Genomic DNA, 24,075 nt, shown 5'->3' with positions numbered 1-24,075 from the left:
GGAAAAAGAATTAAAGGAGCCGGGGGGGGGGGGGGGGGGGATTGTTAGGTTAGGTGGGTTTGGTAGAGTTTGGTTATGAATAAGGAAAGATAAATTAAATTTAAAGAGAATAAGGGGTAAAGGAAAAGTATTGGGAAGACTGGAAAAAGGGGGAAGAAAATGAAAAGGTTTTAAATTAGGAAACTAGGAGAAAATTTAAGAGGAAAATTTTGAGAAATTAGAAGAAAATTTAAGAGGAAACTGAAAACTTAGAACAGAATAGAGAATAAGAGGAAAATTTAAGAAGAAACTAGGAAATAATTAGGCAAAAGAGGAAATAATTAGGAAATTTTGAGAAATTGGGATAATAAAGAAAACTAGAGAAAAGGGGGGGGGGGGGATTAGGAAAAATATATTTAAAATTTGGGAAAAAGTTTAGGATAAAATTTAGGAAAAAGTAGGAACAAATAAGGAGAAAAATAGGCAGAAAATAGGAAAAAATTGGGGGAAATTAGGAAAATTTAGGAGGGAGAAAATAAGGAAAGTTAGGGGGAAGGAAGATAGTTTAAACGGATTTTCGAAGGATTATAAAGGGAAGAAAAATAATTAGTATGGTCAAAAGGAAAAAGGGATAGTAAGTGTGTGTGTGTGTGTGTGTGTGTGTGTGTGTGTGTGTGTGTGTGTGTGTGTGTGTGTGTGTGTGTGTGTGTGTGTGTGTGTGTGTGTGTGTGTGTGTGTGTGTGTGTGTGTGTGTGTGTGTGTGTGTGTGTGTGTGTGTGTGTGTGTGTGTGTGTGTGTGTGTGTGTGTGTGTGTGCACGTGTGTTATGTATATCTATGCATGTATGTACATACATATGTGCATTATGTTTGTAGGTCATACCCATGTATGTTGTCTGTACATACATACATAAATGCATACATATGTATCTCGCCAAAGGAATTGGATCCAATAAAGACCAAGTAGAGTAGTTTAGTCATTAATTTGTAGTATTGTAATGATGATTGAGATGATGACTTTGTTTTCTAGCAAATAGGATTAATGTTTTACTACATAGAAGTATAATAAATACTTTTTTTTCTAGCAAATATAGGAATAACAATTTACTACATAGAGGCATAATTAGAATTTTGTTAATCCACCTATCTTCTCAAATTTTATTATTAAGAAAAAGTTGTCGATGAAGGAAGTAACCAATACAAACTATCAATAGCTTAGATAACTCATGAGCCACTTAGGGGTATATGCGCTGGAGGATTTTTGTACAAATTACAAACTATAGACTTAGCAAAATGAGTCACACTTCTTAAAGAGATTGAGTGGACTTAATGTGTAACTTTGATTTGGCTCTTCTTACAAGGCTCCCTACATGTAATTGCAAGAGTTAAAGGAATCTAAATTTTGTATTTTATAGTCGCCCCTTACAATGTGCTTCGTTTTCGATTGGGTGTACTTGTTGTAAATGGCCATGAGTCCTTAAGTTCATGTAGCAAGATTCATGTGTCAACATTGCATGGTGGCTAAGACTCCAACCCATTATAAAATGCATGGTAGCTAGCTAGAGAGCTAAGGCAACTAGACAAACACCAGTTAAGAAGGTCAAAATTAAAACGTCTTCTAACATTATAAAGAAACCAACATATGGGAGCATATAAAATACATGAAACGTTTAATAAGACAAATATGTTAGGTAAATTAATTTCAAATGGTATTTTCACTCACACCATATCTTGAGTAGCTACAAACCTAATACATGCATACCAAATGGGCATACATACAAAATTTTAGTTTAGAAACTAGAATTAGAATTCTCACTTACATTTAAACAATCACATGTCAACATAATCTACATGATAAAGTATATTAAGGCAATTGACAAGAAAGGTTAACATTGCCACCATGCCATTGGTAAGTCTACACAAGTCAAGTTGGAAGATGTTTAGCTTCCCCTTTAGGTATAGTGCCATATATACCACTTAGACTATATGGAACTTTCCTTTCAACCCATACAATGGGTTATAGATATAATATAATTTGAAATTAGGGAGTTAATTTTTATGATTTATGCTTCATTTTAGCACTTAGTTATGACCTTTTTCGATATCTCAATATCAAAAGAATATTCGATTTGATATGTGTCGGTTCCCCTTTGCATATCATTTATGTTGAATATTTTAAGGTAATCAACATCTTACAATGTCATTCATGCTACTTCTTTGCATTTTTATTTAACATAAATGGTAGTACATTTTGTGATGTCTCACTATTTTGAACGCCTCCATATGGATTAATAGCTTTCCCTCAAATTATGAGTAGTACATACACGCCTGGTATTTTTCATCCAAATAATATCCCACCCCTCATGTTTAATCCCTCATGGTCTTTTGTAAGTTTTTCAATCTTATATGATGTGTTCACATGTAATTGCATCCTCTTTCACGAATATGATAGAATGAAGTTACAATAACCAATTCTTTTGATGTGCCATTTGATATGCTTGAATCAAATCATGGATGTTTTCATAGAAGATATATATTAATATACAAATATGAGCAAAATTTTATCGAGCTATGTCTTTTAGTTTCACAATATTGATAAAAAAATAGTATGATTTAATATATCTTCTTTCAAATTTTGAAAGAAAAAATGCAAATCTTAGCAAAACATTGAAAATTTTAGCAGGTTTTATTGGGGTTTCAAGTTTTACTTTTATTGGGGTATAGAAATTTTTGAGATATAAAAGTGTTAGCTCTTCAAGAAAAATCATCAATAGACCATCGAATATTCTCATGATAGATATCCTCTTCTATTGAATTGCCTATATTTTCATGCTATAAAATGAGACCATTGGATATTCTCTTCATTCAATTGAATGTCTATAGTTGCATGCTATAAAATGAGAAGTCTATGTGCAACCTTGCTATCTTGATTTCGTTCATAGCATTTATTAATCATTTTGATGCTAAGTTTGATTTTGATATTGATTCTCATTTTTATTTTCCATTGATGTTGATTATCAACTCTACTATACTACCATAGGCAATGTCTCTTTATTTTTTCTTGAATCCAAATCCCCAATGACTTTGAATTTTGTGATAGTTGGAATTGCTTCTTGTGGTTCTATTCTGGAGGATTTGTTTTCATAACCTCCTTTTCTAAAGCCACCTCTGGCTCTTGGATTCTATGACCCTCTTATTGGTAGGACCTAGATGATCATGTTGACGTAAAGAATGAGAAGATTGGTAATTATAAGAATAACTATCAAGGATATCATAGTGATTAATTTTGTCTCACTAATTGCTGTCTTTGCCTCAATTATGCTAGTTCTTGCCTTTGCATCTTTGTGAATCACTTCCTTTTGCAAAAAAAGGTTTTTCATGATTTCGGTGCTTTAAAAGCAGCGTAAGTTAGTGCTTTAAGCAAGCAAGCTAAACAATGACCTAAAGATGTATTTACTAGTATCAAATGATGTTAAAGCTTGGGGCCTTAATGGATGGACTTAGGTTTAAACCACATTCCAATTGTGTTAATTGGATGTGAATGTATAATGTCCTTGGGTTAAACATTACCCTAACTAGACCTTGGGTATAGTGAACCTAACCAACCTAATGATGTCCTTGGGTTAAACATTGCCTTAACTAGACCTTGGGTATAGTGAACCTAACCTACCTAAGACTAGGTTGGTTAATCTAACACCCCAAGTTGGACTAAGTATGATTTGGTCAAGATGAGGTTAACCTTGGGTTAAGGATATAGGAGACCTTAAGTAGGCTTGGGTTAGTAGGCTTATTCTTTGATTGTCTCTCAAGACAAAGCATATGATTGACTGATGCTCTCAAGCCTGCCGCTTTAGAGTTTTCGACTTTTTGATGAGTAAGACTTTGGTAGTAGCGTTTCGAGCAAGGTTTTAGATCTGGACTTTTGAAGTGAGGCTTGAGAGTATGGATTTTTGGAAAAGGAGGTAAGGGGAGTTTAAAATAAGGTGGATATTGAATGCTACTCTCTGTCAGCCATATAATCTTCTTCCCCCATGTACCACAAAAGAATTGTGCATCATGATCCATGTTGCAACCCTGTTGCAACTTGCCTTGATTGGACATACTTGTCATGTATGTAGGCCTTTTCCCTAACCACAATACACTTGTGATGATGAAATAGACTAGAGGCCAATGCACATGACTACTAGAGGCCAATGCACATGACTACACAAGTCTAAGGCTTTTAGGCAAAGCTATTTAAAGAACCCAAAAGCTTGTAAATGAACATGGGGATCTAGTATGTCCCATAACATTGAAAAAAGGAAAATTCCTATCAATTAATTGTGGGAAAAGAAGAGGTATGAAAGTAAGATGGCGAGGCCATGATTAAACTAAGGGATAAAGGGGGGCAGTATGGAGTCTCGATTAAAGTAATGGAGTTGAGGGGCATTAAAGACGAAGCCACGTGAGGTGAGATTGGGAGTGGGGGGGGACCAATTATGAAGGGGGGGCAGACATGGAGTACTTAGAGTGAAATAAAAGCTCCCTCTTGATATAACGAGTAGCATGACCCGTCTACAACGGGTTAGAGACCCGCTCCGTTTGGTCTCAAGGTTGGGATCCTAGTGTTATTTTAATTTCAAGGAATAAATGATTTTAAAGGAATTTTCAAATTGGACATGTAGCATCACTTTTATTTGGAAAAAATGTTTTTGATAGCACTTGTACACTTTCTTACATGTGTTAACTCTATGTCAGACTTACTCATTCGTGACATACATGGTCAACTCTATGTTAGACTTTCCCATTCGTGACCTACACACTACTATGATATAATTGTGCATTACATACTTTCTCCCCATGTTCTTATGTTTATACCGTCTACTTCCCTCCTTCGATGGAATAGGAGCAACTCACCCTTTTGAGTGAGTACACCTCTATCTACATGCACACACATAGAGACACACAGTCACACATGGCTAGAGAATCAAACATATACATGTAGAGACACTCTCACATGTGTATGCATACGTTTATCTCATTGTCATGATCAATGGTAGCATAGGACTATTCTCTCCCCTAATCCTTCCTTTGGGGAAGCAACAACACTAAGAACTGTGGGGCAATCACAGGCCTCATGTCCTCTCTCTCTCTCTCTCCCTCTCTCTGTATATATGCAAGATAGAGAGAGGGGGAGAGAGAGAGAGAGGACATGAGAGAGAGAGAGAGGGGACATGAGAGAGAGAGAGAGACTATGTGTAACTATATGTGTGTATGCGAGAGAGAGACAGAGAGAGAGAGACTTCTTCTATGTGTGTGTGTGTGTGTGTGGGGGGGGGGGGGGGGGGGGGCCACGTGTCACCGCGACGCTATCACTCCAAGGCCCATACATCGTGTGGTCGATGCGGACTTGGCACATGGAGATCTCCCGAGTCTGCTCATGACTGTTGCTTTCAGCCTTGTGCCATATGGACATAAATTCTCTCCATCCTCCATCAATAGGAATCCCCTCCTTCCACCATGTGGCCCTCCGAGCTCTCCCTCCACTCCACCTTCTTTCGCCATGAGGCTCTCCAAGCTCTTCCTCCCCTACTACCACATGGAGCCCTCCTTTGCTAAGAACTGGAAACCTTTCCTTAAAGAAGTAATATGATGCTAGAAAGAATGGGTAGTATCTCGATCGAACAAAATAGACTCGCAAAGGGGCTTCTCTTGCCACTTGACCCATGTTTGTCGAGATTGAGGTCTCTGTCCCTCAATCTGCATATATTCCATCCATGGTCATCTTCTTCAAGAACACACCCAAGGCATAATGAAATATAGATGTAAAGGTATAAATCGATGGGTATTAAGGGGGGATTAGCGGGAGATTAAGGGTGAATCATATCTTTGTCCACTTGTAGAATAGGCATCTTCGTCTTCATTATGTGTTGTGTTTTCAAGGAGCTTGCAAGCGACCTTGCTATGGTGTTGTCGACCTCTCCTTCTTTCTTTGCCCTCCCTCTCCTTTACTACTTCCTTGCCCCTCCCTCTTAATCTTTACCTTCGATGTTAACTGAACTTCACCCTTGTTCCCCTTCATCAATCCATGCACCTTTGTCGCATTGATGATCATTCACAACACCATTTGTAGCCGTAGCCATAGGACCTTTTTGGTCAACCACTCCACTCCCCTTGGCCCCCCTTCTCTTGGAGCTTCTCTTTGCTCCAGCTTACAACATCTTAGCTTGAGTAGTGTTTTATTGCCGGCCAACTACTCTTAGACCTTGCTACAACTTCAATGCTTTATCTTTGGAATTGATGGGTGGTGTTCGCACAACCTTGGCAAACGTCTTTGCTTTGGAGGCGTTAAACTCGCTTTTGGCATTTTTTTCACTATATGGCAATCATCTCAATGGATGGATTCCTCCACAGACTGGCACGCTTTGAAGCTTGTATACTGCAAGTGTTGTATACTGTAACTGTTGAGCATAATAGACTTATAGGCAATTTTCCAATGACCTACACAGCTCTTGAAATTGTTTATTGTTTCTAATACTACCAAGCTGCAACCCCAGACTAAATAGAATAGAGCAATAGAAGATACTTGCCATAATTATATTTTTACCACATGGTTCTATGTCCACGTGTTCTCGACCATGAGCTTTGAGGCCTTGTTACCATTTGGTTGTGTGTCCCATCAACCACCTTACCTTCCATCAAAAGGCCAAATTCTAGTATGGCCTTCTATTAGCCTCTAATATCACAAAATATACATCTTTTATGTAAATTTTAGATTTCTTTTCAAAATGGCAGAAGCGCAAATTTTTTGAAGGTTGTTTGAAGATGGAATGAGGAAGGGCCATGAAGAGGCTCTTCCGAGGAGGAAGCCGATCGAATTTTGACAACCGACTGGTTGCCCCGAGCCAAAATCCGACCAGATTCTGATGTGTACGGCCAACATGTGGCCTTTATCAATTGTCAAGGGAGCTGGGGAGGTGATGAGTGTGACGTGGCGAAGAAGTTCGCTAGATTTTTTGGAGTGGCGTCGGATTTTTCAAGGGGGATTTTAACTTTTTAGGGGTCTTGATCCAACATCACAAATTTAATGTGTTAAATCCGTGCCGACACATGACCTAGGGCAAGAGATGCTATATTTTAAGCCTTCAAGGCACTCTACTCCTAGCACTCTGGCTACGTGTTGCCATGTGTCACAACCGATTCGATATTTCGACATTGCCACATGTTGAGCTCTCGTTTTGCCAAGTGTTGAGAGAGCATCTTTACTAACTTCAATCACGCCATGCCTCATTGACTGCGAGTCTACGACTTGGCTTCTTGGAGGTTCTGATCCTCTTTTCGAGCCTCTGACTTACTAAACAAACATCAACGTCGACACCCAACTTGCATTTGTTTGTGGGCACCAAAAGCTGCCCCACTACTCCTCTCTCAAATCACTTGAAGATCGAGGTTTCCAACCAATTTTTTGATTTGTTGCTTTATAATTGGCGCTTCCATCCAAACTAGTACGTCGTCCGAACGTTAGGTTTGAATTCGCCATTTCTAATCAAGTTTCCAATTACCTACAGTATATATTTGCATATGCTTCTTGAATTTCACCTTTCTAATTGGCATCCCGAAATAGTACTTTTTTTGAGTTCGAATGGTGTCGTGAGCTACACTACAGATCTTAACTCGACTTTTTCAATTATGATCCACGTCCCGAATCAGTATACTTTGACTAAATGTGGCCGTCTAGTTTAATTTGATCTGTAATACTTTGTGACCAATGATGCAGATCTCATCTCGTGACAAATTCAAGTTCCTCTACTATTATAGATTGCCGATCTAGTCATTCTTGCACTCTTGCAAATTTCAAAGAGCAAGGTCTTCAACCAATCAAGCTCTACAACTTGCATGCTCTATCTTGATTTGGACTCCAACACTTTACTATCAACTTCCACGCTCGCAGCAGCAAAATCTTGAAACACCCATTCAATGGACTCTGGTCCTGAATGTGCAATCTGTGAGGCTTCTCCCACTGTGCCCAACGCCTCCAGGGCTAGTTCAACAAAAAGCAGAGCGGCCAAAGCCAAATCTATTAGGCAAGGCAGCCCGCACACTGCCATTTGGCATGTGGTTCATTGCATCACGTGGCACCACTCAATTTGCTCATCAAGTGCCTCTACCACCTTCTTTTGCCACATGGCTCTCCCAACTGCCATCCTTTGCTGAGAATAATAATGTTGAGTTCAGCTTATTAATTCTTGAAGAGCTTATAAAGGCTAAAAGCAACCCTTAAATTTCACAAGTGAGTTTTTTAAAATTGAACTAAAAGTAGTAGGCATATGTGCATGTCTCAAAAGATTTTTGGATACTCAAGAGCTTGGAAGCTTTGCTTACTTCGACACAATCATTCCCTTTGCTCTTGGGTACTATGCATTACCTTTAAAATAACACTCCACTTGTGCATTACTCAATTGTACTTTGCCAATCATACGAGAACACTTTGAGAATCAACACTCTCTTGGAGCTTTACGAGCTTCTTCCCCTAGCACACATGACTTTTGGAAGATAATCTTCCATACCTCCCAAACTAGGAACCTTTAGAGCAAGTTCCAAGACCAAAATGAGAACTATAAAAGCGATTTAGTAGATAGGGAATACCTCATAACGAGGGCTTTGTCTCTCAATAGCTTGAGGGCTGGACTCAACTCTAGCCTTATAACATGTTAAAGAGGGAAGAGAGAGAGAGAGAGAGAGAGAGAGAGAGAGAGAGAGAGAGAGAGAGCACTACATTCCAATGAAGAAACTTATGTTTTTATAAGGCTTTTGCCTTTAGTCGACCTTGGTGTCTCTACAGGACAATTAAAAGTACCATCTATCTATCCCTATAAGTAGACAAGTGCTAGGTTGCAAATATCACAACTATGAAATGTTCATTCACAATCAACAATGCACTTCGAAATAAATGCAAGTAGCAATTATATTTAAAAAAGAAACTTCTATAAGCTCGTAATACGGGTTTGCATGCGAAGCTATGCAACTTGGATGTAGGCCACTCCAACTTGGATGTAGGCCACTCCAACTTGGATGTAGGCCACTCCTTCAACAAAGCCAAACCTCCTTAAGGCTTTGGAAAACGCTTTAGATTTTCATTTGGGGATTTAAAAAAAACTAACGTGAAGCTAGGTGGTCCATAGGTGGAAGGTTTAATAGCATTTGAAGTGTTCCATGTTTGTGTAGCTTTGAAGACATTTTTGGGAGGGTATTCTCATGCTAACCAACATCAAATCGTTTGAAATTTCAATATGCATAAGAACAATTAGAGATACCAAGCATACATCATTTCAAAGCTATCAAAAAAACTTGAATTACTTATTTATCCTCCCAATGTGCACTCCAATCTTACGATCAAATATTGTGTATGACATCACTCTATTCCAAGTTATACGTAAGTAATAAGTATTCATGAGCATATGAAGGTGGTAAAGAACTTACTAAATCCCTTGGTGCCTTTGGTTATCCCACATATAAAATTATCATCTATATGTAGTATGTATATACATGCCATACATGGCGTAGATCTATCATGCCAAAATGAAAAAAATCAAGAAATCATTCTCACTGATGATTTCTCGCATTGCTGTGATGAGTTTGAAATCTACTTTCAATATCATGCTCAAAATGGCTTCTCAAGGCATCTTCAAGCTTCTCATGTCTGTCACTTTGAAACAAAAAATCAAAATAGGTGGCAAACACAATCCCTGAAATAACCACAAGAACAGCAGACTATAGGAATATATGTACAGGCCATCCTTGTCTGATTTTCAAAATACTAACACTTGATCATCATGCAATTCTTGAAAGGAAAGTTCACACAAACTAGTTTTTCTCAATACTGGCATAAAAATTGAGCATTGTGAGGGGAAACAAAAAGATTAACACTTCAAAAAAGACAGCACTAGGACAGATCAAAAGAAATTCCCTCCATGTCAACTTCCCCACTTTACTCTCTTCCTGAAGCCTGAAAACAATCGTCTCCTGACATTCTAATCACACATATGTATAGCTACCATCTATTCCATACTCCCATGAATTCCGCAGCGACACAAGTCCCAATCTGGTTTTGCATCAGCCTTCCCTCGTTCCACTAGTCCACCTGCATTGAAGAAGCATTCCTTACTCCGAATCTGACCCATGCTCATTGTCAAAGACAGACCTCTCTGATATTTCACCTCTATCAGGCATTCTATTCAGGCTTCCCTTTGATTCATCAGGTAGAGTGCCACTGCAGAAACAAGTGAGTTGAGTTAAATAATCTTTGTTCCGAGTGAGATCATGAGCCTATGGATGCAATCATGAATGCCTGTGAGTATGTTCTGTGTGAGACACTACTACCTGTGTACGTGAGTTTTTAGTTTAAGGTCAAATCGCAGGAACAAATCTTGAATAGATTCTAGTTCATCCATGCAATGAAATAAGTTACACTCTTCTCCATGGTCAGGCCAGTACGGCTTTAACATTAAATAAAAAATGAACAGATGCATGGGCCACCCAGAAGCACCAGCATGCCAACATCCATTGGCCTGGCAATGATGAATGTCATATAATGCTAAGAATTTAAGCCTCGGTTCGCAACTCCAAGAAACCAAGCTAAAAACTAATGGGGCCAGACAAAAAGCAAAAAGATACACCACAATTTCCAGTTGCATTCTTCTTAATGGTCGTCCAGTACAGTTTTTAGCATTCGATAACAAACGACCAGATAACTGCATAAGCCAGCTTCCACACAAGGCACCAACAGAAGAGTTGAGCCGTTCAGGCCAATAACTTGAATGCAGTCAGTCAGGTTACATGACAAGTAGTCCAATCGCCAAGTTATATGGCATCACCTTTGACTTTGACACAGTGCCTAGAGGTAAACTATGGGAAAGGCGACACTATGGGAGGAATAACCATGTACTTCAGTATGCAGCAGCAGAAGCGATCCTGAAATCACTAACACATTTTCACAGAAAAGAGAGAAAACACAATGTAGATCTGTATAGATGCTGCTATACAAACAGAAATGGAAACTCCACCTCACATACTTCCAAGTATACTTTCTATTCTCAGTACAGACGGTACCAAGGGGCATTTGGAGGCAATTGTAAGAGAGCTCTACGACAGAGAGAAAACAATGAACAAAGGGAGAAATGGGGAGAGGCAGTCTCAATAACGACCACAGATGACATCATCGCAATAAACGATGTTGAGATGGGTTTGAAGAAACTAACAATTCGTGAGCCATGGTCTAAAGGCTCAAACAGGAAGGACATAAACAAATAGTAGTTATCGCATGCATAACGAGAAAAGTAATAGAAAATTTTCCAAGGGAAAACCAGGAAGTCTCTCTTCAAAATTGGAGACAAAGAACACGCAAAGAATTACACAACAATGATGGCTAGTCTAATTGCCAAGTTATATGGCATCACCTTTGACTCAAAGAAACCTTAGACACAGTGCCTAGAGGTAGACTACAGGAAATAATAGCATCCCTCAAGAAGATGTCAGGCGACACTATCAGACGAATCACCATGTACTTACATATGCAGAAGCAGAAGCTATCCTAAAATCACAGAGACATTTTCACAGAAAAGAGAGAAAACACAATGTAGATCTCTCTAGAGGCTGATAAACAAACAGAAATGGAAACGCCACCTCAATACACGCTCTCCTTTCAACTGGATATCAGTGGCTTCCTTGCACACTTCTGCGATGGAAGATCTGAGAGAAAAAGTACTCGCTGGCCAAGCACAATGCTTGACTTGATTGCTACTCTGCAAGGTAGGGAGGAATAAAGTCCGAGAATGAGCTGTGGAGAGGAAGGCGCAACTCTCACTTTATAGGTCTCAAGCAGACCCACGACAGGCAGACGGTGAATGGCTATTAGAGGGTGGAGAAAGTTTACCCCTTGTAGTTAGCTCAGACATAGATTTGTCCACAATAACACGATGTCACAGTCAAGCGAGGGTGCTCCGGCCAAACATGTTCTCAACACAACTGCATAAGATAACACGTGCAACAGGTAATACATGTGGTCAATCAACTCGTCTTGTCCCATAGATCGTATAGGATCTCCAAGGGACGTTAATCATATCATACCACATAATCTCATCTCTCCTCCCTCCATAGCGTGGGCACATGTAGTTTGAGAGAGAGAGAGAGAGAGAGAGAGAGAGTTTTCAGTGTGTGCAAGCCCAGCAATTGTCGCAAGTTCATCAGTGCACTTACCATCGCAATGGATGGTCATCAGCGCAGCAAGCTGACATACTCCATGCTCCTTCAATCTGTTGCAGGAATCGGTGATGTTTAACAGCTGTGGTTTTTCAGCAGCAATTGCCCACTGACTGTCATGCACAGCACAAGGCCAGTAAGAGAGGATGCACAGCACAAGGAAGGCAAGGGAGGCAAAGAAGGCTGTGAGGGAGCAAGGGAGTAGAGCAGCACTAGCAGCAGCTGCAAGGAGGGGAGCAACAGGCAGTGACAGCATGAGTACTGCAATCCAACCCATTTCTTCTTGAGTGCCACGAGAAGTGTGCTGCCTGGAGGATGCATACAACTAGATGGACTCCATCTCAAGTGTACAAGTGTGCCTAACTGTCTGAATTGCACTCAGACAAATAGGATAATCATACGTTGGGTTTTCAATTCAGTACTGGATGACCAGCTCAAATAAATAGGAAGAATACCCAAAGCATCGGATGAGGATGCCAGACTAGCAGATTTAGATCTAGAGAATGCATTCCCCTCCTGGGATTCTCGTAAATCCTTGAAAGAAATCCAAACGTATGACAGAAAAGTTTTGGCTTTAGAAATTCATGTGAGAATTTCACCTCCTCAAGTTTAAGGGGCATACTCTTGTAGGAAACAATATCATTTTTGCCCATAGACTGAGACACTATGTGCAGAGACGATAATAATAACCTATAACCATTCAAGAGTGAAAGACCTCAGGTAACATACTCAAACAAATCATCCATCTCGAAATAAGGCAAGAAATGCACAACCTGCCTCAACACCCACGAATGTGATCAAATTACTCTGTACCGCACACCTACAAAGACCCCACCATTTGAATTCCTCTGCTCCCATTAAACATCCTCCTACACCCTACACAGAGACTCCTATTTTACCTCAAAAAGATACTATCCACTGAATGAAAGACCACCAAACTCTTGACCCTAATATTTGCAAACCAAAGAGAGAATAAGTTGGGTTTTATTTAAATTCAAAACATCCAAGAACTTATTATAGCTTAGAACTCATCCCATGAAATATGTCTCTAATCCCCCATCAGAATCCTATGACAGATACAGCCAGATGATAAACTAGATAAACTAAGTAAGTTAAAACTATCCTAATACTAGGAATTAAGACCTGTCAGTTGCAAACAATATATCATAAAGACATTGACAACAATAAAAATCTACATGTCGACTAACCCTTGAATGCTTTTAACAAACACACTCATATCTGAGTATCATCAAGGAGAACAACACTTTTTTTATTACTAGCACAGAAATTTGAGCATCATGAAGCAAATAAAAATTCCTAAAAGGAATTTAGATGTCAAAATGGTCTTTTAAATACCATCATAGAAAAACGAGGAACAACAAAGCGTCAAAAGACAATCCTTCCGTGTTAGTTTGTCCAATTCCTTATACTTGCATGAAATCCCACAGCAACAGAAGTACCCGATCAAGGATTTGCAACAGCCTTTCCCATTCCACTAGACCATTTCCATTTGCATTCAAGAACCATTCCTTACTCCGAATCTGACCCTTGCTCATCGTCAAAGTCAGACCTCCCTGATTTTTCACCTCTATCAGGCGTACTCTTTGGAGTGCCCTTTGATTCATCAGGCATAGTGCCACTGCAGAAACAAATGAGTTCAGTTTAATCATCTTTCTTCCAAGTCCTTATCAGAGCCTGTGGATGCAAGCATGCATGTCTGTGCACGTGGTCTTGTGTGTGAAAGACTACTACCTGTAAATGTAAGTGATAGTTCAAGTTCAAATCTCAGCTTAACAAATCATGGTTAAAAGTTAATGCATAAATGAAAAACAAATAAGGATACGGCAAGCAATTTGGCATAATAAGACAAAACTTCGATTGTCAGCTGGTACAGCTCACTTTCGATAGGAAAGAAAAAGACCGATGGAAGGGCCACCAAACATCTGGCTATGTCAATCTCCCATTGGCCTCACACCAGTGAAAGTCATACAATGATACAAACTTAATCCTCACTCCACATCTTCCGGAGCCAAGCTACAACAGATCAGGCCAAACAGGAAGCCAAAACATGGCCGGAAGAGAGAAGTTGGGACCAGCTACGGATGCTTCATCCATGTTGACAGAACTCTGTTAAAATTCTTATTCAAATGCAGGACTTAGATCTATCAGTATAACTCAAGAAAAAATATTATTCGCAGCATAGACCACATGCCCCTCCCATAAAAATAAATGCACACACACGCGTGCACGCGTGCATACATGTGTGTGTTTGTGTGCGCGCGTGCACCCTCCTGCTTTTCTTTCTGTCTCGTTGGATTCCAGCCTCCAGGATGAGCATTTCTTGGAGACCTCCTTCTGGCCCAGTTGCAGGTCTTTATCAGAGATTTTACACTTGATTAGTTGCCGTTCCACTCTGAAACAGCTCTGAATGTACAGTCCTCTTAATGAAAAGTTTCTTTTACAAATTAAAAAGAACAATGCGTGTGTGTACACATACGTACATACATTATTTGTGTGTGTGTGTGTGTGTGTGTGTGTGTCTTCGTGTGTGTGCGCACACACACAAACATATATATGAGAAGCTCCAAGCCAGTGCGCAGGTCTAGGGCCTGTTCACACAGGTCACGGGGAGCTCCGGTCAGTTCGCACAGGTCGTGGGAGTCCAAGGCCAGTTCGCAAAACAGTTTCAGCCTGTCCTGTGTCCTGGACAGACCTAGTGCCGCCACTCCAGGACCTTTAGTCTTAGTCTTCTAGCTCTCCTTTCAGCTTTGGATCACCCCAGGCTGGGCTGAACCCATCTTGGGGGTTAGTTTTCAGCAGAGGGGCCTTCAGTTTTACACAGGCCATTATGGAGTTTCCTAAGATGAAGACGTTTGTCACGACCCCAGTTAGAAAGCCCTTGTACTCTGTATTGCAGCCCAGCCCCTATGCACTGACATACAAGCGGAAGATCAGCTCAAACCCACAGGAGCAAATCTACTTCTTACAGCAAGAACTTATAAAGCGCAGGCTTCAGCTTGCAGCCCTTGAGCTGAAAGTGAAGTAGATGGAGAGTAATGGCAAGCAGGAAATCATTGCAGGGGTCATACACAAATGCCACCAGTACCAATGCTTGTCTCCCCGGTCAAGGAGATTATCACCACCCAAGTTAGCTCATCCAAGAAAGAGAGGGCCATTGAGGCCAACAGCAAAATTGATAAAGAACATCTTATGCTGAAGTAAAAGAGCATGAAGCCATAGTACAAATTTACAGGATCCTACACATTGGGGGGCTGCAAGTAGAGGCTTATTTCAGAGAGAGGGCAGGAAGAGTTAACATTCTTTGACAGACAAATAAGCTGAAGGGTGGAAAAGCTAGGGATTTGGGATTTCAAATCTAAACCCAAGGCTCAGCCTAAAACTACGAAAGCCACTGTATTATAGGACTAGAATAGAGATGTGTAGTATATTAATCTCGAGCTGAAATGTGGTAGCTACTGTTTTTTGGTGTGTACTTTGTCTCATAGGCCTGTGAGGCTCTCTCTCTCTCTCTCTCTCTCTCTCTCTCTCTCACACAGGGGACCCCCCGATTGCATGGGAGCTTCTCTCTAAGAGGAAGCCACTTATCCCATCACAAATCACACATACAACATCCCGATCCATGCACCACCTAAATCTCCTCTCCTCCCAAGCCCACCACATCCATCTTGTTCACCGCACAAAATGTGCGAGCTGAATTGCATTGGCTACACAACCAGAGAGCATAGGCCGATGAGGGGCTGCACACTAAGCACTTTGCACATGGAGGACATGCACTCTTGGCCCCATGTCTTGGCCACACAAATGTTCAATCATGCAGTAAGCCACAGCTTCCCCCCTGCTTAGAGTATCACCACCATCGTGGCAATATATACACAAAGCAAGGGACCCCATGGACACACATTCGCCAATATTTACGGATTGAGGAGAGATGAGCTTTCACATAGAGGCATAGGGGCAGCAAGCTTTGGGACAAATTGTGGAGTCTGCTAATCATGCAAGATCGTTGGACTGTGTCAAAGGCCTTCCAAAGTCTACAAAGCAAGCATAGACTTTGTTGGATTTTGATCTTGCCTACTTGATGACGGCCCATAGGGTAAAGATGTGATCTAGAGTAGAATTTTGCCTCCAGAACCAGAGATGAAGATCTGAGTAGTCATGATCTCGAGGGTTATGAGTAAATATGAGTTAATAATGAGGAGAGTATGTGCCGGATTGAGAGCACAATCCATCAGAGTGAAGCTATGATGCCCTCTCTCGCGACACTCTTTCGGCTCTACATTGATGAGATCACGACCTTTATTGACCGCCTCGGAGGTGAGGAATCCTTCCTTGCTGATTTGATGATACAAATACTGTCATATGCAAATGACAGAGTCCTCATTTCCTCCAAAATAGCATAGCCTATAGGTGTTTTGCACAAAGGGGGACTTTATGTCAACCTTGGCAAGACCAAGGTTATGATTTTCAACACCTCATGGGTGGTAATCCATCGACATAGCTTCACTTACCAAGGGGATTCGCTGGAGATCGTGCGGCCATACACTTACCTTGGGGCCATCTTCACGAGACCTATTTTCACAATGTGACACGTAGCTAGGGCACAGCTTATGCAAGGAGGGAGCTCCGGCTCAACTAAAGCAACAGTGCTTTCAAGCAGACCTCTACAACCCCTTGATGAAGGAATGGTTGTTTGATACATGCGTGAGACCGACAAAAATGTAGCAGCATCCTTCTAGGGGAGTGACCTCTCGGCAACCGATTAGCGAAGACTTGAGATGCTAGATGTGATTATGGGATCCAAGATGATTCAAAATAAGCCCTCAATCTCTAATCCGATAGTCCAAGAAAATTTCGCCGATCATCACTCCACATTGATGAAATATTTCAAACGGTGACATATATTCACAAGTTTTGAACTTTGCCTAGTTGAGACTACCGAGGTTGGCACTAGATTCATCCAGACGACTAGCTGAGATAGGTTCGCATGGCTTGGTATGCACGCATATCCAAATGGTTTGCCAATCAAGGTATTTGATGAACCAACTCTCTCCTATCGATACAGCTTGGAAATAGTACCATACGGTTCTCTATACGTCACGGACTTTAGGGGGAAGGGGGAGGAAGGTGGACGAGTTCCCCACCAAGATCCGGTTTATCACGATCACTTTTTAAGAGTAGCAAAGGATGGAGTGATTCTCAAACCTCAGTTTCTGGAGGACACGTCAGTCTCAAATGGGCTAAGGATTGCCATTGGACAAATGTAGGCCTCGTCCCATCAACGGAGGATCGAGGGGGGGAAAGCCACAAGCACACCTAGAGAGCAAGGAATCTATAAGTTATGCACGCTGGAGGAGGTAAAGACAGGAGAACTTCCTATGTACTTGCCCATTCTACTATGAGATCCATGGATAATACAATTCTCTCTTTCAAACAGGCACGGTTTTGAGCCACTCTTTCGACTAATCCAATTTCATGACCAGGTATGTTTTAGTCTCTATCTTATTGAGATGCCGAAACACCGAGAGACCCTACCGAGACAAATCAATAGTAGGAGGGGACAGTGCCATAGAAGACAAGGACAGATCGAGCACAATGACATGTCACAAATTTCTACATATTTGTAGTCAGCCTAGGACATAGTGGGATGGAGAGGGAGAAGCTAGCTAACATGAGGATAGAGTTAATCAATGGGGGGAGATAGATAGAAACCATACACGACACTAAGGTTGCCACGATGGAGCCGAGGTGTCCCTCTCGACAAGGCTCACAAGGTAAAAGATCACGGAGACTACGCCCTTGTCACAACGAGAGACAATACGAAAGGGGGAGATACGCAATAACTTGGCATTCCACTAGAGAGCCGCCATGTCACTAGGATCATAGATGACACTCGGTCACATCTCTTGTCATCTAAGTATTTCTGAGTTTTGTGTTTAAGTACTAGCCTTGACTCAACAAGGGCTCTCTCTCTCTCTCTCTCTCTCTCTCTCTCACACACACACACACAAAAATTCGTATTTATATCTGTTTGTGTAAATGGGCATGAGTGTATGTATATATGCATATGTGTGTACATGCATCAAGGTGCACAGCGCCATAGTTGACTTCTTTATATGTATTACCTCGTGCCGAGTATGTTGCTTTCTTGTCCTTTATTCCAGAATCTGGCCAGCAGCTGTTGCAAGATCATGGGTGTCTAGAAGGTACTCATCTGTTGGGCACACGTGGCCAGCGCAGGAGGCCATTGTTGCTGTAGTCCATTGGGGGAGCTTCCAATCTTTTGCACGAGTTGCTGATGTCTGTAAACAGAGTGGGTTGCAGTTGCCAGATTCCATTGGCCATCGCACTGCTGTCATCTGTCTGAAGGCATGCACGGAAGGCAGTGCGGGAGCAGCAGGGCAGCGAGGGCAAGCAGGCACGGCAACAAGAGTATGGAGCATAAGACACTTATCATGTGGACCAAGTGGCTCGGGGAGATAGCATATGATTTGAGATCTAACCAATTAAACATGCAAAAAGGTCAAGAGCTGATTAACAACGCAACAAGAAAAGGATAAAGCAATGGTAAGGGCTAAAGTTGCATCTGCACGAAAGCAGTTTTAAAAAATGCAACGAAAAGGCAGTCTATAGATGGGAAAAGCCCAGGTAGGTGCTCAAGAGGATCCATGTGGCAGTGTGGAATTGCATGGCAGAATCACATCAGATCCCACGAATTTATCTAACACAGAGGTAGAGATGTAAATGCTATTCAAAGACTCACCAAGTCCTGAGAGAGGACTTGGAGAGTCTTTGATAGTACACGTTAGACTTGGGATTCAGCTCCTAAGAACCAAACAAGAGATGATGTGGGAATGAGAGGCTTAAAGCTTAGTCCTTTCTCTTTCATGGATTATCAAGGTGTTGATGAGCGAACACGGTTCAAGATTCATTTGGTTGAACATCCACTTGACACCCTAACATTGCACCTTTTTACATCGTACAGCCGCCACCCAACAGTGAGGTACACCCTACCACACAATCATGATCAGGCATGTGATGGCCAAGGTCTCAGGGCTATTCTTAGACAGAATATCAAATAGCAATGACGACAGGACATGTATGAATTTCACAATATTAGAGAGGTGTCGCATGATTGAGATTAGAGAAACTCAGAAAGGGTTGCTAATGTGCTAGCAAGTAGGGAAGGCCATACGTATGCACGGCATTGTGATACGAAACCAAGGATTTGGTTTTGGTCACATCATAATCACTCATGTTGAAGAAGAGAAAGTAGATCTCACATTGAGTGAAGCCAAAAACTTGCTCACTCTATATATACATCAAAAGTGATATTTTACTCTAGCATAGGAAATAATAAGGGCAATGGGGAAGCATTAATTTGAGCCAACCAGTCAGCCCAAAAAGTAACTGCAAGCCTTTGCTAGAATAACATCTCGATCAGACGGTCGAGATCTCTGCTCCACCGATCTCAACCCTTGACATATGAAAAAATTAGCTATTATGAAAATATCATTCACCCTTAAGGAAAAATTAGAGGGCCCTTTGATCAGACGGTGGAGATCTCTGCTCCACCGATCTCAGCCCTTGACATATGAAAAAATTAGCTATTGTGAAAATGTCATTCACCCATAAGACAAGAACACAAATACCTAGGTTTTAATTTATATGCGATTCAATTCAATTTCTTTTAAAATACTAACAATATTTTAATCAGAAGCAGGTTTCCGCCACAAAATCCCTGCTCTAGAGTATATGTTTACATTAGAAAATCATTGACAAGGGCAAGCCAAGAATTAGACAATATGTTTACATTAGAAAATCTTGGACGAGAGCAAGCCAAGAAATCAGAACATATATTGGGATTTCAAGAAATCCTTGATGCTCGTCAGGTCTACAGATGTCATAGATACAATGGAGACTACCTGAACTATAATGGCAATGTGTGAGAGTGTCTCAAACCGAGTCCATATAGCAGCAAGATGGGACAGGAGGCCACTAGCACCTACAGATGAACAAGGTTACTTCTTGTTACCAACCTTAATTGGTTTTTCTACATGGAAAAGTTTTCCAAGTTCATTGGATACTCTCAAGTGAGATATTTTCCCCTGGCACAAACAGCGATACTAACATTACATATGCAGAAAATGCTGTCCTTATGTATCCTCTGTGGCTGGCCTCCAATTGCATTTGCATGCCCTAAAAGGAATCTGATATAAGAGAGATTTAAAGGTCCACATATACCTAGATGAATCCAGGAACATTCCCAAACTCATCCTCTAAAAACACAACGCAGTGCAGTTTCAATCTCACGATAGTCACTCATAAGATTGAAAACCATAAACTCCATCACGCATAGTAGGGACTAGCTACTATGACATCCCCACTGACATCATCAGCGCCCAACAGTGGGTGTAGACCATAGTATAAAAATATGCTCTCACATATACAAATCCACACACCAACACATACTTGAGCATCCATTTATACAAAGTCTTCGTAATGAGTTTCTGTCGACACTCCGAAGGTGAAGGGCAGACTCAGCCATGATGAAGGCTAGCACTAAAGGAGAAGGCTAATCAAAAAGTAGTCCAAAATCTCTTCATTCAAGCTACAACTGCTTGTGAAGTCTAAACGATTTCATTTTAGTCTCTCCCAAACGAGCATCTAAATCTAGCTGATAGGGCAACACACCATTTAAGATAGAAAGAATTATCGCAATACCAGCAGGCCACAACTTGGATGAAAACTTCACAAGGTGAAATTTGCATGTCCGCTAATATGGTAGAAGCATGGCCAAAACCAAGGTTAAAGGTCCACATGGCCAAAACCAAGGTTATCCAAAACTTCAAGACCAGTCATGTATACGGAGATATTTAAATGCTTCAAGATGCAGAAAATCAATTGTGTTCAAACAGCACTCCTCACTCACTGATCACATCCCCTTGTTTGGTTAGCAGGATCACTCCTATTAGCAGCTCGTCCACATTAAGAAGGCCATAAAGAAAAAAATGCCCCCCCCAAAAAAGCGAGTAAATAAAATTGTAAGCCCACGGCTTTCCTGAGAAAGAGAATGCGTCTTTCCAACAAAAAATTACAAAGGGGATCAACAAGCTCATCAAGATTCAATGATGGATTGATACAACTACTTGTACCTATCAACGAACGATGGACATGAAGCCCTTTGATCTACTTTCACCACCTTGCCCACAGAGGATGCATCAGAAATAGTGGAAGGAACACAGACCTTTGAACCTGGGTAAATTATTATCAGTTGAAAACTCTCCGCATGCAAGTGAGGATCTCGAATATTGGTTCTTCATTCATTTCAAAAAATGCATCTGTGGCTAGCAAATTTCGTAAGGTGGATCTAAGAATATTGTCTGCCTTCGAAAGTTCCATAACCACTTCTATGGCTTTTAATCCAATAGCCTGACGGTCAATATTGTCTTCTTCTGTTCCAGAAAAAAGATGCTTTGAAAAAAGCAACCATACAAATCAGCACTCCGTGTGGCGCTGCTCGTGGGAGAATCAAAGGGAGAGAAACTGGTTGTCAACCATCCAGTGACTACCTCACTTTGTGAATACATAAAAGACCTCTAGAGGCCAAGCCTTGCAGAAACACGCTCAGCGGTCACACCAGTCCTACATGGCGTGCAAGGTGTAGATGATGTGATAAGGGTACCCACTGAAAGGATCCTATCACCAGGCTACAGTGGGCGATCCAGATGCTCCACGCAGTGATGCTGGACACGGTCTCCCAAACACTGACCTCCAAGCAGTAATGCTGGACACCGTCGCTCAAACACAAAATGCTGCTGAGAAGGGAGAGCCACAGACCTCGATCAGGAAGACCATGTGTCCCTGGATCCTGTTAGTTGGGGTGACCATGTCAATGAAGGTGTGGCTCCCCACACTGCAATACCCTTAGGTGGAGTCCCGCTGCATCCTCAATATTCGAGCCTGCCAAATCCCCTGCTGCTACTCTCAATCGCTCGATCCCTAAGGAAATTCAAATGCATGCTCCAAACTCATCGGAGGAAAATGAGAGAATACCATTCATTGTACTCCGATAGCACGATCATTGTCTATTGTCTGACTATGTTTCAAATAATGAGCAATGGAAAGCTTGTGAAAGCTTCATCAGCTCCGATACAAGCTTGTCCACTTCTGTCGCAGCTACTGTCCCAGTTGTTAAAGAGTCCTTTGGAGGAGCGGGATTGTGAGTCGAGGGCTCAGCAGAGAATGGCAGCTGAACGTTGAGGGCACTGCTATGTAGTATATAGAATCTATATCTCCAAGGATTTGTGCAAACCAACCTCATATACCTAGATGACTCGCTCAACTTAACTTTATTCCTATTTGTTTTGGCCCATGGAGGCTAATACTTAACTTTATTCCTATCAATGTCATGAGATACTCGTATCCTACTCTCCCTCCTTCCTTCTCTTACTTGCCTTCTCTCTCTCTCTCTCTTCCTTCTCTTACTTGCCTTCTCTCTCTCTCTCTCTTCCTTCTCTTACTTGCATCAACTATTACAGGTACTACAGGTCTTTTGCACGGAAAGTGGGCTGCAAGTTAACACTGCCAAAACCAAAGTGATGGCAGTATGCACCACCCGACCTGAACATCCCCCGGTTATCAGCTTTGAGGGGCAGCCCATTGAATATGTCGATACCTTTAAATATTTGGGAATTGACATACCAGCCGATCACAGATGGTGGCAATGTGCACAAAGAAGGCTGGATACAGGTTGGGGGAAGTACTATCAATTTGAAAACGACTATAGGCACACTGACACCTGGAACTAGAAGATTCGGAATATGTTGTTTGATGCATATGTGGTTCAAACAGTGTTATATGGAGTAGAAGTATGAGGAGGCAGCATCTCTCTCTCCACATGGAATGAGATTGAAAAAATGCAGAAAGCTTTCCTACGAAGACATCTAGGAGTCAAGGCAACTACCCTTATTCAGTCCTCTTATTGGAAACGGGCAGGCGGCCAATTGAATTCCATGCACTGATCAGAGTGATGCAGTACCTAGTGGAAGTACGACAAATGCCAAAAGAAAGATTGCCACAAAGAGCATGGACTGCTAGTATGAAACTTCAGAAGAATCATAAAAGCAAGATCATCTGCACAGGATGGGGGACGGATATAAGGAAATGGTTCAGCTGATAGAAAGTGGAATCATACTTGACTATGTCCCCTGAAAAGGTCAAGATGCAAGAATTCCAGTTGTCCCTACTATGCACTCTACAAACCCAATGGTTGACAGCAGAAAAGAGGACCAAGCTAGAATACTATCAAGATCAAATAAATCATTTATGCTGGTCATCTTTCATGACACCAGATGCCCCTGCTCAGCCATACATCAGTACTCCCATACCTCCTCTCTATCGCAAGAATATTGCCAAATTCCGCACACGGTCACATACCTTGGCAATAGAGACAGAAGCTTGGCTAAATCTGCCGTGACATGTCAGAGTTTGCAAATTCTGTGCTTCGCAGACAGTAGAGACAGAGGCACATATGCACACATCAGAGACGACTATCAGCAGATACTAGCAAACACCACTCAGATCTCGTCAGTTCTCTCCACTGCCTCTCCGACAGCATTGGGATCTTTTGTCACTCGTCTTTTTTTGTAACCGTCAAGAACTGAAAAATTCTTGACCCCTCCACAGCGGAGGAGATTTTTGTACTGAGGATTAGGTCCCATGGGTCATTTTTGGCCCCCCGAGGATTATAATAAAATTCTACTTCTACTTCTGCTTCTGCTTCTGCTTCTGCTTCTCTCTCTCTCGCTTCATATGGATCATGGTAAAAGGAATGCACTCAC

At 41.4% G+C, this 24,075-nt stretch overlaps 1 long non-coding RNA gene across 1 annotated transcript; it reads right to left on the bottom strand.

Annotated features, from left to right (window-relative positions):
• Positions 1-9,728: 9,728 nt before the first annotated feature.
• Positions 9,729-14,054, bottom strand: LOC147899035 (uncharacterized). Its single transcript, XR_015541438.1, has 2 exons — positions 13,675-14,054; positions 9,729-10,226 (listed from the first exon to the last, which is right to left on the bottom strand). It is a non-coding gene; the product is annotated as an uncharacterized LOC147899035 (long non-coding RNA).
• Between the last annotated feature and the right edge of the window lie 10,021 nt (positions 14,055-24,075).

Source organism: Dipteris shenzhenensis, chromosome 8, assembly GCF_047967505.1.
Source record: "Dipteris shenzhenensis isolate YYH24624 ecotype China chromosome 8, Dip_SZ_1.0, whole genome shotgun sequence".
Classification (NCBI taxonomy): Eukaryota; Viridiplantae; Streptophyta; class Polypodiopsida; order Gleicheniales; family Dipteridaceae; genus Dipteris; species Dipteris shenzhenensis.
The sequence above is the reverse complement of the archived record's forward strand: the minus strand, read 5'-3'. Positions and strand labels throughout refer to the sequence as shown.